Source organism: Corvus kubaryi, unplaced genomic scaffold (genome assembly GCF_017639235.1).
Source record: "Corvus kubaryi isolate FWS band 111438036 unplaced genomic scaffold, C.kubaryi_AGA036_p1.0 37383, whole genome shotgun sequence".
Classification (NCBI taxonomy): domain Eukaryota; kingdom Metazoa; phylum Chordata; class Aves; order Passeriformes; family Corvidae; genus Corvus; species Corvus kubaryi.
The window spans coordinates 2741030-2756690 of record NW_024581125.1 but is presented as its reverse complement, the minus strand read 5'-3'; the positions used below and the strand labels follow the sequence as shown (position 1 = coordinate 2756690).

Genomic DNA, 15661 nt, shown 5'->3' with positions numbered 1-15661 from the left:
AATGCCTGAACTAGCAGCACAGCTACTTTAAATTCAGCAGAAGAGAGACAAAGCAGATATTCATATCTAAGCATCAGGGTAAGAACATTTTCAGGTGGAAAGTGAAAATTAATGGAGCTATGACAATTCACGACAGCTCTTACATTTGTGTTTATAGTTTGTTTTCCTGCACCACTCAGTTAAAGGAGTTAAGGTTGTATTTTGTCTCTTCTCTTTAGCTGGCTAGTACTTCTGCTTAGCTTTTGTGAGCGTGATTTCAGAGATTCTATTACTATTAGCCTGAAAATAGCTTTTTGTTTTCATTTCTGGGATTGTCATATTTTAGACATAGTTCTCCTCTTCTTGTATGTGTAAGAAATATGGTCTGTTTCTTTGGAAGTAAAATAAAAATAAATGTTGTAAGTACTGAATGAACTGAGGCCATGAAAATGTGTCTGGTGATGAACAACTATGGAGGTCCTCATCATTCCAGAGGTGGGCTGGGAATTTAATCTGGACTTGGCTGGTCTGTGCTATCCCAGTGGATGACACAGTATCCCTGAAAGTTGTAATACATCCCAAAGACCTGTCGGGTTGATTGAATGGAGAGACAAAGCTAGAGAAAAAACCTGCTGCGAATATTGAAAATTGTTATTTTTTGTAATTCTTCATATTAAAAACTCCCTACCTTTAGCAATTCTGGGGAAGTTTTTGCTATTTAAAGACAATTGGCTGGCATGGTAAATCAACTAACCTTTTTTCCTGGGAGCTAATCCCAAGACTCTGAATTTATACAGGTTTTCACGTTTAGGCTTGCACTTTACAATGCCATGGTGAGGTTCTTTTTCCTGGCAATCAAAATGCTTTTTTTCTGTTATTTAGCTACCAGCAGAAAACAGCCTACAGCATTACATCTGAATTTGCCTGTAAAAGTCAATGAAGCAGCTGTTGTCTGTTTTATACAAATGAACAAAGAAACTAATCTATGATCAGGAAATTCCCTTGTCCGTTTTCTTTTATCAGGTTTGTACTTGTTTTCTTACTATCAGAACAGATCAAAATGAGATTACATGAGGAGAAGAACCTGTCATCCTGGTTATCCTACTAGTTTTTCTAAAACCAAAGCATTCGATTAAGAACTTGACTAATTTAAAAAAGGCTTTTGAATGGACACAATTAATGAGTGATAAGCTATAAAGAGTTAACGAGATTTTCTTACAAGTCCAGAGGCCCTTTCAACACAAAGATGAAGTTTGAAAAGACGGGAGAGATGCAGAAAGCTTGAATACATTCTATTAGCTGCCTCCTCCTTGTTTCCCTTTTCCACAGAGGCCAATAAGGCTGTCAGATTGATGTAAAACTTGTTGCTAGTTAAATTACAGCATGTAGACTTAGATTAGTACATAGTGCTGAAAATGAAAAATAGCCCATTGCAGAGCAGGTGAAATTTGCTTTATTTTTACAGCTGGTTTTCTTACAAACTTCGTTACAAGTTTTCCTCACTTCTTAGAGTAAAAGAAATAGATGCTCCTTGAAAAATGGGGGGTTTTAAAACAAAGACATAGAGAACATTTTTACCTTTCCCATTATAGTATCTAGGAATATAGAAATTGCTTCCAGGAAAAATGTCTTGCTGTGAAGATCAGGCTTAGTCTCTTGGGTTTTGTTTTTAAGGAAGTCTGGAATGTGGAAGAATCCTGAAAAGGTGATAATAAATCCCCTTTTATTTTATAAGAACAAATTATTTCCTGTTCTTGCATTTACTTGTGTGAGTAAAGGCTAAAGCAGTAATTAATAATACAGCCTTTTAAAATCAAAATTCAGTTTTTTAAGATTTGCTTAAAACCATTTTTATTCTGTTAACTTTGTAAATAATTATTAGATGAGCTGTAAGCTAGTTTAGATTTAGATTGGATATTAGGGAAAATAATTTTCATGGAAAGGTTTGTGAAGTGTTGGAAGGGGAAGTGATCCCTGGAAGTGATCAAAAACACATGGATGTGGCACTTGGGGACATGGTTTAGCGATGAACGTGGTGGTGCTGGGTTGGTGTTTAGGCTTGATGATATTAAAAGGCTTTTCCAACCTTAATGATTTTATGATTCTAACTAAAATGTTCTTATTGTTTCCTCAAAAAAAATTCTTTCTGAAAACCCACATTTCAGTCTGAATGAATAATTTCAGGACTCCCACTTGGGTGAAAAGTAGCTTTTTGAGGTGAATAGGCAAAATGTTTACTCATGAGATATTTGAATTATGGGTGTAGTGTGTAACAGAACTCACCACGCCAAACTCGGCATTTGGGCTGATTTTTATTTTTTTTAAAAAAGACCTTTCAGAGTCTGCTTTCAACATTTTGTGTTCTTTACAAATTAAAAAATGAGATTTATGTCACCTCTTAATGTTCATCCCTTAGGGTACAGTTGTATAACTCTGCTTTTCCTTTCCCAAAACTGTAATTTTCAGACTTTTCTTGTGACTCCTTAGAACTGGCCCATGGATTCCCTTGGCTTCCCTGACCACAGGAGAAAAAAAAATTAGGGAAGCCATGTAGCACGTGGTTTCTATGCTCTACTCAATCTGTGAGGTTAAATTGACTGTATCTTGGAAGTTTTAAATAGAATCATCGAATCATTCAGGTTGGAAAAGGCCTTAAGGATCATGACTTCAGCCCTTGACACAGCACTGCCAAGGCCACCACTGAACCTTGTCCCCAAGTGCTGCATCCATTTAATAACCATGAAATAAACTGCAACAGCAGTAGTAAAAAACGTGTCTTGTTCTCTACAGAAACCTACGGATGCAAAAGAGTGCATTAAATAGAGGAGGAAAAACACATATTACAGGATATGTTCCATGGGCAACATGTTTGTCTTCGCTGGGTTTTTTTTCACACGAAGGGCTCTGTGGTTTTTCTGAGCACAGATGGCTTTGAAGTTGTGCCACCCAATAACTTGAGACTGCTGGGATGAGGAATCCTTGTCCAGTGGAGAGCATAATTGAAGGTCCTTCAGTGAAATAAGGTATCTTTGAAGTGACTGTCTTGTTAACTTCTCACTTAGCACATCAAAGTAAGGGAAAGATGCTTTTTTTCCCCTTGTAAATGCAAATTGCAGCTCTCACCTGCTTCCAAACCTTGCAGATGTCCCAGCTGATTCCCATGGTGAAGGTTTTGTCTCTGGTTATGCAGGAATAGTTTTCAGTTTTTAGTGGAAGTGTTGGACTTTGGTGATCTCACTGCAGCAAACTGAGTATGGAAATTGAGTTCTCACAGGATCTTCCTTTTGTGATGTTTGTGTTCTCACCCTCCTAAGTGCTAAACAAAAACTTAAGTATTTTCCTTCTTAATCGTAATGTCAAGATCACAGAGTGAATGTTGCAGACAGTTTAATGATCAAAATGTCTGGGTTTCTGTTGGTTTACTGTAAGATGTTATTAAATTTTCCCAGCGATGCTTAAAATAGTTGTACAGTAAATGGAGGTATCTTAGTTAAGTATTTCTAGACTCTCTGGGCATTTTGGTTAGTTTGCCTTTCTCCAGACTTCTACTCTCTGCTATAAAGTGGCATAATTTATCCCAATGAATCTTTCCATGCGGAAGGCGTTATAGGAGTTGATTCTTTTCCTTCAGAGCCCTTTCGTCTTGGGAGGGAAGCAGCTTTCTCAGCACTGCAGTTGTCAGTGCCTGTGTTGAAAATGTCACGTGAGAACTCATGCCCAGGAGTTCCACCTGAACATAAGGCAGAACTTCTTCCCTGTGCAGTGACTGAGCAGTGACCAGATTGTCCAGAGAGGCTGTGGAGTCTCCCTCATTGGGGATAATCCAGACGTGTCTGGACACAATCCTGTGCCCTGGGCTCTGGGATGACCCTGCTTGAGCAGGGAGGTGGGACCAGAGGAGCCAGTGTGGTCCCTTCCAGCCCGACCCATTCCATGATTCTGTGAGAAGTGTTGTCTCTGTAGTCTGGGAGAGGTAGGGAGACAAAGGAGGGTACATTTCCTAAAACTGCAGGAAGCAGAAGCACTAAAGAAACCAACAAAACTTCCAACATGGAATAGCAGTGAAGGGGGATATTAGTCATCAATGGAAGCCGCTCCAGATGCAGCATCAGTGTCTCTTGTACCTCCCACCCCTCCCCCAGCGTTCTCCATATAAATCATGCTGCTCTTGCAGGTGCTTCTGTGAGCATCAACAGCTCTTTGATCTTGAAATCCTAAACCTCTGCAAGGTCAGCAGGAGTCATGCAGGTCCTGTGGAAAACGCAGAATCATGGAATGCACCACGGTGGGTCACAGCCTGTTTGCTACTGCTGAGCTCCACTATTCCAGACAGCTCCAGTGGTGGACAGCCATAGAGGCCATTAATAATTGCACGTGGATACTGGAACTTCACAGCATCAAACTGCTCCAGTGCCTTATCGCAGAGTCATGAGACCTGTGCTAAAGGTGGATTGCAGCTGGAATACAAGACCTGCTTGTTCCCCCCCATATTTCAGGACATATTTCTGATGTATCTGCTTTGCTTAGTAAAGATGATCACTGGTCTAGTGTCTTACAAATAATCATTACCTTTCTCTTGAGCTCAGATTTAATAGTACTTCACCCAGATACTGTGATGGAAACTCAGCTAGCTGGATGAATTTATTTCTTCCGTGATAAGAACATGAACCTCTCAGCAAGTTGCAAAGCAAAATTACAAAATAAAACCTATGCTCAAGCCATAGAATGATGACTTCAGTCTCATAGGCTTTGTGGTGTTTATTGGAGTATTGATTTTGAATCCTGAAATAGAAAGTCCAAAAACCCATGGAGTAAGAAATTTGGAACTTATTATTATTATTTTTTGTGAATATCCTATCTGTAGATTTCTGCCTTGTTATCCTAAATATCCTTCTAGCTGTCTGTTTTAGATTTGGGTTTGTTTTTTTTTTTTTTTTTTAGTTTTCAGGAAGACATGCTTATAATCAATTGAAATAGTGACAAAACACACTATTTTATATTCCATATAGGTACTGTAGAGCTCGAGGTCATGAGAAGAATGTACAATAGTAGTAGTCAATAAAAAGCATTCACTGACCCATCAGTCAGTGTTTCAGTGCTGGCTCGGGCAGGTAGAACAAGCTCCTGAAGTGATCAGTGACAGTTTCCAGGTAACTTGTATGATGAATATACACCAACTCTCACTTTTATGGAGTCAGGAATCTCAGTGTTCAGAGACACTTGAAGCTACAAACTGATTCCTTGCCTGGCTTGATGCATTTCCATCATCTTTCTGGATGTCCAAAGTTGCTCAGGTGGGAATTTGCAGCTGAGGCTCTTGAAAACAATGTGTTATGGAATCGCATGGGACAAGGGAGCTGCACATCTGCTCATCTTTTAAAGACTTCCAGGGATGGTGATTCCACCCCTTGCCAGGCGCCCTTCAGTGAAGAAATCTTCCCTAATATAGGAAAGCGGCCATTTCCTCTCATCCTGCTGCTTGTTATTTGGGAGCAGACCCCAACTGACCCCCACCTGGCTGCCCCCTCCTGTCAGGGAGTTGTAGAGAGTGAGAAGGTCCCCTCTGAGCCTCTTTTTCTGAACTCCCTCAGCTGCTCCTGGTGCTCCAGCCCCTTTCACAGATCCTTCCCTGGACGTACTCCAGTCCCTCAATGTCCTTCCTGGGTTCAGGAGCCCAGAACTGGACGCACAATGGGAGGTGCCTCAGCAGTGCCCAGCACAGGGCATGGGCACCGCCCTGGTCCTGCTGGCCACAGTAGTGCTGTTAAGAGGTGTGTTTCTAAAAGCTTTCTGTGATGCTAAGAAGAAAAAAAAAAAGAAGTTCAATTTATTTCATTACTTAGCAACTGATCAAATTTAACAATGTGTATATAAAGACAAATCTCAGTAAGGGCATCAGCAGAAAAACAGGGCAAAGAACATCTTTCCTCTGTGTATACAGCTCACAGCTGAAGCTTTGCAAATTGCTGGTAACTGTATCAGCATATTATTCCTTCATTTGCATTTGTACTTCAATTAATTTTGTAATTTAATTTGTGCAGTTCTGAATATTTCAGTGTATCTGAGTGAAGGGAGAATCTTTTTCAAGGAGCACAGCTGTTTGGCTTTAGCAAGTTTCTCCAAGTACAAGTGCTATCAGTATTTCTGCTTTCAGAATTATTTCTCTGTAGGTGGGTTTGAAGTAGCATCATCATCATTCAGATCTTTCAGTGTCTGGACCATCCAATTTGGGATGTTGTAGTGCAAACCAAGAGTCCAACTACCAAGCCCATAGTACTTTCTGGTGCAATTTCTTCAGCTGTGTACATTACTACTTCTTATTTTGAATGTCGGTGCCTGTTTTTTCTTCACATCTTGCTTTATCTTATTGTTTAGTTAAATTCTGTAGAATTCATACAATGTATTCAACAGCTTTTTGAGCAATCCTGGGGAAGGAAAAGAAGCATTGAAGATACTTCAGTTTTACTATCACTTTCACTCCAAGGTTGGAAGAGAACTAATTGCTAGATAAGCATCATGTTAAATAGGTTTTCACTCATGTTCATATAGTTGTATGTTGTTTGTAAACCATCCCAGAGTTTTTGCTGGCTTGTCCTAAGCCAAAATACAACTGGCTGCCTGACTGACTGGGAACTTGCACATCTTCAGGGGGTTTGGTCTTTGCTTAACAGCTTGATTCTTGTGAGGCAGTGGGGAAGTGGAGGCAAACTTTGCTCATTCTTGGGGATTCATCAATTTACAGGGAATTTGCTGCTGTGTTGGAACAGTGGAATCAGTAGAGTGCTTCACCTAGTTATGAGTTTATTAAGAAAACATCAAGACAAAACATGACAAGCTCATTGTTTTACTATAAAAGTCCTTAGGGTGCAAAGCATGTGGCAAGTACAAACTCAAGCACACAGTGCATGAACCTGTGCTGAATGTGCTGTACATGCCTGCATGTTATTACTGTTTTCTCACACTTGGCTGCCTGTATTTGCCCTCTCAGCAGAGAGCAGCATCCCGAGTCTCCTCATGTTGTGCTGGGTCCCTTGCCAGCCTTGGCCACCCAGAGTGGCTTCTGGTGCTCTGGTCCAGGCTGGCACTCTGGAGGTCCAACCGCATCAGCTGCTCCCTAATTAGTAAATTCCAATCCATGCCATTCTCTCCCGTTGCCTGGATTATGCACTGAGTCCTTCACTCAGTTCAGCCTCCCCACCATGGACTTCTTGGGGAAAAAAGTCTCTTTCCTTGGTGTTTTAACTTCTCTGCTGCCTGATAAATACCTCCCCCTCAGTGGCTTGAGCCCTGTCAGGAGCACTGAGTGTCACAAATGCACAGGGGTTCCATGCTGCTCTGCTGTTTCTGCTTTCTTTTTACCAGTGTGGAGCTTGCTCCTCGTGACTGATATGGCCTGATGCAACATGCCATTTTTTATCTAAAAAGATAACCTGTAGTGCAGATGAGGATACTCTGAACTGCAAGCAAGCAAAGCCAGTGGATTCAGCTCAGTTTTGGTGCCTCTGTCTATATTAGCAAGTTTTGTGGGTCAGTAGGAATGAATCTGAAAGTGTTGGTGTAGCTAAATTAAGTAGTGGGTGTTGTGCCAGGACACTTTCTTTTTTCTTGTTTGCAATAAGATGAATACCAGGAAAACTCCTTCTGTTTTGAGTTTGCCTGTGTAATGTGCTCCTGCCTCCTGTTGTCCACCCACGGCTGTGTGTTCCCTTCAGAAACTCACTTCTAATTGGAGATTCTCTTTGGGCTAGCACCCCTCTTAATACATACCTGAAAATTAATTTCAAGTTTTTAAATACTTTTATTATAATCACAGTTTCCAGTGTTGTCAGAATTAAAGTAAGTTTCGAAAGTCAAGGGTGAAAAGCTGTGTTTTCTCTCAAGCTGAGGATGCTAAAAATGTGACTTTGAAACTAATCATTGGTTGGTTTCCAATTGCCAGCTGTGTTCCTTGCTGCCCTGTGAGATTCTTGCAAGGACAGATGGGTATGGCTAACAAGGAGATTAAAGGAGTTAAAGGGATCTTCTGTTCTAAGTACAGAAAAGGGATGTAGCAAATAACAGCCTTTAAAAGACAGAAACTCAAATGTTCATTTAAAGTAACAACCCTTGGAGAAATACTGCCTTCCAAAAGTAATGAGAAGGGTTAACACTTAATCAGACAAGATTGTTGGCCCATAAAAGAAACCACGGCAGCTGCAACCATGTGGAGATTTCAAAAGGATATCAGTGAAGGTCAGCACATAACAGGCTTCCTCTAGTCCTGGCTAGAAAGATTTTTCACTGAGGATTTTAGATTGTTTTTGATGTCATTAAGGATATGTGTCGTTTATGTTCATATTGTTCCCCTAAAAAGTCAGAATAAAATTGATGTATTTTCTGAAACTTAACGAAAAAGGCACAGTGCTATACAGAGTTAGAGAAGAAGAAAATACTATGTGTAAAAGATGTCTACAGCTAGGAGTGTTCCTTGGATGGGATCCAACAGAGCTGGATCTGAGGAAGTGAGAGCCATTACAGTAAGCAAGAAGGAGCTGGACTTTTAAGCAATAATGTTTTCCTTTTCAAGTGAAACAGGACAAAACAGAAGACTGCTGGCTCCTCAGTGTGAGAAAAGGTCAGATACTTCTATTTACACTCTTAGTACTGTTGTAGGCTGTACACTGGGGAGAGATCCACATGAGGTAATACCTGTGATCCTCTCTGGAGAGAGAGAATAATAAGAAGAATAATACCCCTAAAAATAATAAAAGCATCATACCCCTCCATAAAAGGAAAAACATAATTGAGAAGTAGTTTGTGTGCTCTTATATAAAGAGGGAGGATTAGGAAATTGAAACTGCAATTGCAAGGGGAGAAAGAGAAGTGTCAAATACCCAAGGGTCACAGGTGTGTGCAGGGTATGCACAAATAAATCCTAGGATGAGCACCACAGAAAGCTCTGCTCACCTGAGTGACTGCATTAAAGATGATGTCTGTTAAAGGCTTTGATCAAAGCTAAATTTTTCCGTTCTGCTCTGGAGTGTTTCTTTCAATGGCAGGTTTTGAACAAGGTCCATTTGCTGCAGCGTGTAGCAATTTGTATGCCTCAGAGCATCTGATGGAGCGTTCCCTCGGCAGCAGGAAAGCAGAAAAAACACCTCTCAGAGCTGCAGAGTGGTACTGGGGTTTTTATAATTCAATCAAGGAGATCCAAATTTTATCTGTACACAAGCCCAGGACTCACTCCAAGAATGGAGTTGCTCCTCCTGGAATAATTCTGTTATTCCTTGCAAGTAGCAATTCAGGAGAAATCTTATAACAGTATTACTACCATATACTAGTAATAGTTGTAACCACTGCTTATACAAAGCAAATTATTATACGTAAGCAAATTATTAGTTGATTTGGCTGAGGACTGATTTTGGCCTGTCCCTTAAACAGTGTTCATGTCTGGGAAGGACCTGGGGGTGTGCTGGGTGAGAGGCTGGACATGAGCTGGCCTCGTGCACTCACAGCCCAGAAACCAAACATGGCCTGGGCTGATCCCACAGTGTGGGCAGCAGGGGAGGGGAGATTCTGTCCCTCTGTCCCGCTCTGGGAGAGAGACCCCACCTACAGAGCTGCCTCCAGCCCTGGGGCTCCCAACATTAGGATATGGAACTGGTCAGTGAGCTGGAGCCTCTCTGCTCTGGAGCCAGGCTGGGACAGCTGGGGGTGTTCACCTGGAGGAGAGAAGGCTCCAGGGACACCATAGAGTCCTTCTACTGCCTAAAGAGGCTCCAGGAGAGCTGGAGAGGGACTTGGGACAAGGGATGGAGTGACAGGACAAGGGGGAACGGCTTCAAACTGCCAGAGGGCAGGGATAGATGGGATATTGAGATGGGATTCTTTCCTGTGAGGGTGGTGAGACCCTGGCACAGGTTGCCCAGAGAAGCTGTGGCTGCCCCTGGATCCTTGGAAGTGTCCAAGGCCAGGCTGGATGGGGCTTGGAGCAACCTGGTGTGGTGGAAGGTGTCCCTGACCAGGGGAGGGGAGGAATTGGATGAGCCTTAAGATCCCTTCCAGACCAAATCATTCTGTGATTCCCTTTATTTGTATCAGAAAGGATGAAAGCTAATGTCTCTGAACTCAAAAGCTTGCTATGATTTTTATGTGCTGTTTTATGCCTATTTGCAAACGAGACTGTTGAGCTGGTGGATTGCTGGCTGCTAAGTGATAGTCAATTGTTTCCATCTCTTTCAGTTTCTGTATTCCTTTGTGGCCAAAGTTACACGGTGGAATTTGGTCTGGATTTAAAATTATATACACACAGGAACAGGCTGGGAGATGAGAAATTGCAGTCTGGGAGTGTTAATTTGTGGTCTGCACAAAGTCAGTGATACTGGGGCCAAAATAGGTTTCTTGATATGATAATTAACGTGTCATTATTAGGATGGATTTCCAATGCTATCTTTGCTTTTTAAATGAGAAGGGCAGGTGAAGGGAAAGGTGAAGGTAGGTTTCATATTAAAGTACATGTTGCAGCACAAGAGGTACAAAGGTTTTATATTCAGCAATAAATCATTATAATTATTATTATTGAAAACTTAAAGAAAAAAAAACTAGATTGTTGTTTTGGGGTGGTTTTTTGCTGTGCAAATTTCAGTTCTTCCTGCAAGTTTACTGCAGTTTGTCAAACTAAAATTTGACAGTCATTATCCCTGAGAAATCTAGAATGTTCTCTAAACAACAAAGAGCCTGATTTCCTCCCTGTGTATTGAAATATGAGTGGAATGATTGTTACCTGTGACTTTTTGTGTTTGACATCCTTTAAAAACCCGACATCTCGACTCTCCTAAGTAAGAGTGAGAGCTGAGTGGAACATTCATTCAGACTATTTCTTTATTTTCTTGCTATTTATCTATCTGTTTCCTGCAGGAGTGCATGCTTTGAGTCTGGTGACATAGTGAGGGTTTTATGCTAAAGAACAGTAACGTTATTTCACTACTTTGTCTTTAGCCCTTTACTCGGATCCCACTTGTTTAAATTTTCATTTTCATGTGTGCTTGCTTCCTGCAGTGTGGTGCTGTTGTAAATGTTGGCTGGAATGAGCTGGTAAGATGAATAGACCATGTTCGGTTTCCACCAAAAAAAAAAAGTATTTTTCTTTACACCGATGTAAAAGCCCACGGACCTTTCCTCCACAATCTCCTCAGGTTTTTCCTTAAAACCAAAGATTTTTCTTTCTGTTCTGTCATCATTCCTGCTTGACATGAGACTTCCTTATGCTGTTCCTCTCCGTGGAGCCAGACAAAAAGGGCTTTGCTGTGGCTCAGCCCGAAGCTAGCAGCAGTGGGACCATCTTTACAGTAGTACTTTTCATATAAAAAAGGCAGAATGACATCCAGGTGTATGATTGAAACTTGTGGCTTTGGTTCTCTTATGTCAGCAAAACACAAAATCCAAGAAAACCTCATTTTTAATATTCAAAAATTAATGGTTATTCAGGAGAAGAACTTGTCTACAAAAAGGGGTGTGATTGACCTGCTTTGACCATAAGCCTAGAGAAATTCAAGGACTGTTGGATGTGAATATTTAGTTGTGGTTGTCATGAGTGGCAAAGGAACTTGAAGCCCATCCTATATAAAATTGACCTTACAGACTTGGAGCCATGAGTATGTTGAAATGCTAATGTGCAGCCAGCAGTATTTGGGTGTTACAGCAGGTGTGTTCCCTTTCCTTTTAATTACACGGCTTCCACCCTTGTTAATATTCTGTTACTGACAGATGCATGGTGTCAGCTGTGGTAAAGTTAATCAGGCCCCTGTTAAAATCATCAGTAGATGATGCTGGGTTTAAGGGGTTCCTTTGCATTAGCCATTTACACAAAAAACACTTGGAGAAAGGGGAGATCGCACCTGGATTTTTTTGAGTAGGCACAGTAATCATGAGTAAAAGAAATGTGTTATAGAGCCCTAATAAGAACTCTGGAGTCAGGTTTATCAAGAGGAGATTATGAACTTGTTGCAGATTTAGGCAAAGCCATGTTTACAGTGGAAGATTCTGAGGCTTAGTACAAATATTAACCTAAGTATTATTAAGCTAATAGCATGGCATTGCTACTTAGGCTTTGCTTGAAAGGTGGATGGGTTTGAAGGAAAATAAATCAGGAAGTTCTCTGCTACTGTTGTCACTCTGCTATTAATTTCCTTATTAATTATTTACAAAATGCTGCTTTATTTAGATGAATGACATGTTTTCTTTTTAAAGTTGGTGATTAATATCAGGTTTGAGGTAGTGACAGCTGGGAGAGGATTTCAAAGCCGTGATTTTGCAAATTAAACTGTTGAAGGTATTTGAGGATGGGCCCCTCAGAAATGTCACCTCTCGACACCAGTCACATTTAGAATGTGCGTTTGAGAAAGTAAGTATTGCTGAAAGCACTGAGGAGAGAAGTGAGATGGTAATTATCCTATAAGGAGTTGCTTGTAATTATTTTATAAAGAATTGATGATCATTTCTTTGAAAAGCACAGATCTCTTCCAGCTCTTCAGGGAAGAACAAAAAGTTGGGAACAAACTCAGGCCTGTGACATTCTGTATTTGAGTGAGCAGTAACTGATTGCTGCCTCTCAGTGAAAATTGTCTCTTCCATGCTGATTAAATCACGTATGTCCTGCATCAGGATGAGTTAGAAAGAGTAAATAGTGGGATTTTTCCAGGCCCTGTAATACCAGTATCTGTTTGCTGGTGATACTGCTGTTAGCAGCAATGTTGTGGTACTGCAAGGCTCTAATTAAAGCCAGACAGCTCAGGTGTAAAATGTAAGATTGATTCAGCAGTCTCCCGGTGAGAAGTTGATGCTCTTTTGTTATGCTGTGGTCTGGAACAAGCCGTAATTCTGTCGCCAAATGGTTGTGTGTTAGGATGAACTATTTTATGACAGTTTGGCTCTAAGCAAAGCTATAACTCTGCCTATGTTGTGGGAAGGAGACTGCATTGGGAAGCCTTTCCTCAATCAACACGCAGCTCTATAAACACTTGAGCCTCCAAGCCGTGTTCATCCCAGTGTGTGGCTGTTGTTGCATCGTGATGAATGTGATGTTTTTCCTTTGGGCGCTTTTATCACTAATTTCTGCTATAGCAAAAAATATTTTTAAGTAATTTTTTTTCTCATTAGCTTATTAGCAGTTGGAATACGTAGAGTCTTAATAAACCTGCTTCAAAGGTTTTGCTTTGAGATTATCTCTTGTGCCCCATGGATATACGAGGAAGAATTGTCAAATTTTATACTTGCCAAGTCAATTTGGAATAACAAGATTTCAGCGATAACTTTGCACTCTGAAGGAGGAGATACAACCACTGTAGGATTTAATGTACATACATACATTTTTCAGAATAACATGGTTGAGACCCAGATCTCACTGAACTTTCTTAGCCCCCAGCATGGAGCTCATGGAACTTTAAAAAACTTGAGACAGTTCTGATGACTATTTTCCAGGTGGAGAAACTGAGATTGGCTTGGTCAGAGCCTGGTGCTAATAATGCCAGGGTTGTAGCTGCAGTCCCTGGATGGGCCATGGGTTCATCCCTGGATGATCCTTGTGGGTCCCTTCCAACTCAGACTATGCTGTGAAATCGGAAGTCTGTGAAATCAAGCTGGAGCTCACAGTTTAGCAATCACACTCTAGAAGCTGCATGTCCCGGTACTAACTCTGTGCCCCTCTTTTAATTAACCTTGGGTGTCCCAGGGAACATGGGCAGCTCATACTTTGTGCTTTCTAAGCACAAGTTAATGCTTTCTAAGCACTAAGTTCCCATTTCTCCTCCCCATCCCCCTGTTCCTTATTATCACCCTTTTCCACTTACGAGGTCTGTGCCCACCACAGCAAGGTACCCTCCGCAATGGCTGTAATGTAGCTGCATCTCTCTTTGCCTTGGCACTTCCAGAAGACAGGTTTGTCCTTTTTCATTTCTGAAATACTCCATGTTTAGATTGTTTATACATGTTCATATGGCACCCACTGGGAGATGCTTGACTGGGAATACCAGGAATGGTGTGGAGCAGGGTAGGACTCAAGATTGGTGTGGCTGAACACAATGACCAACCTGTTTCATTACAGAGTAATGTGTTCAGTGGCTGCTAATCTCATGTGCCCCCAGGCACTGATTTGTCCCAGGTGTGTTGTGCTGCTGGCAGGGCAGGGATGTAGAATTGATCCAGCCATCCAGAGGTGGGTCAGGATCTGAACATCCTGACCATCCAGAGGGCTCATACTTGGGTGTGACACTGCTTGTACATTTTATAATGGAATAGCTGCCATTTTTCATTCTACCAAGAATTAATTCTGTCATCCACTTGAAGTGCTGCTTTTAACTAGCTGGTAGTGGCATCTAACAAGATACTTAGGAGTCACAGGGGAGAAAAACAAGACTCCAGTTTTAACCCGATTGACTGAAACACTTAAACATTGACTGGAAAGTCTTAATTTTCTTGTTGTCTTCAATCTATATCAGACAAGGATTTAAATATAGGTAGTCTATACTGTAGCATTTAGTTGCCTTTTGATAATTTTCATGTTTTCCTTGAAGTATCTAAGTAAGTTTTCCTTGAACTGTAACACATAACCTTGCATTTCTCTTGGTAACCAAATATTCTGAGTCTTACCGAGCCTGTCCTTATTTATTTATTTATTTATTTGGGGGTTTTGTTACTGAGATCTCTTCTGAAATACCATCCATAGGACATAATTAACTTAAAACATTTACGTTCTTCCATGTATGTCTGTTTGATACCTGCCTGGTGGAAAAGCAGGACCTCAGAACAGGATTCATGTCTATTTTTTGCTTTGTCATACCCATGACCAGAACCTAAGTAGTGTTTCAGTAGTGTTTCAGGGGTTTATAACTATGTTGGTAAACAGAGAAATTAGAGGTGGAAATGATAGTGTATGGCTTTGCTCATCCCAGTTCAAGATTGCTCCTTGTGGTACTGGCATTTGATGTGAATTGTTTTAGCTCTCACAGACTCAGATGAAGAGCCTGTAGTGATGCCTTTGCCTGGTCTTAAAATCAGGAGTCAAACACTGTTAGAAGGGAAAAAAGGATTTTACCTTGGTATTTATTTTAAGGATCCTCAGGTGCACACGTCCAGGTCAAATGGACCAAAATGCACCCCTCAAAATGCCCACCCAAAAGATCTGGTATAACATTGTAGGTCTTACTAATTAGCATATCTATCAAAGATTCCCCAATGAGAGGCTCAAGTGAGCCCCCCTCCCCAAGGAACCTTCCCCTGGATGGTTCTATCTTGGTTTACAGAATGTGTTCTGGAGAGGACCTTGGGGTCTGGGGCACACTGATCCCTAGCTACGAAGCTTCTAAAATGTTTAGTCTCTTAGCTTGACAAACAAGTCCAAGAATGTAGGCAAAAAGCACTAAGAATACAGAAGTTGCAAAAAAGGTATAACAGGGGTATTAAAGAAAAGGCAAAAAATCTTCATGGCATCAGTAGCTGTCAGAAAATGATGATGTTTTTAATTATATTGAATACAAGCTTGGGTTTGGCTTTTTTTTTAGTTAATCTTACATTACTCTTCCACTTTTATTTCCAGCCTTGGCATCTTGTGTTTCATATTCTGTTCCTTTTACTCTGTCCTCTTTCCTCTTTATTGACAAAGGGTTGCTGATGGTTTTCAATATTTAAGGGTCTCCAGTACTCAGAC

The 15661-nt window shown here is 41.0% G+C and overlaps 1 protein-coding gene across 3 annotated transcripts in view; it reads left to right on the top strand.

Annotated features, from left to right (window-relative positions):
- The window catches only part of SPAG16 (sperm associated antigen 16), a 359065-nt gene that overhangs the window by 130656 nt on the left and 212748 nt on the right, over positions 1-15661 (top strand). The window lies entirely within an intron of this gene.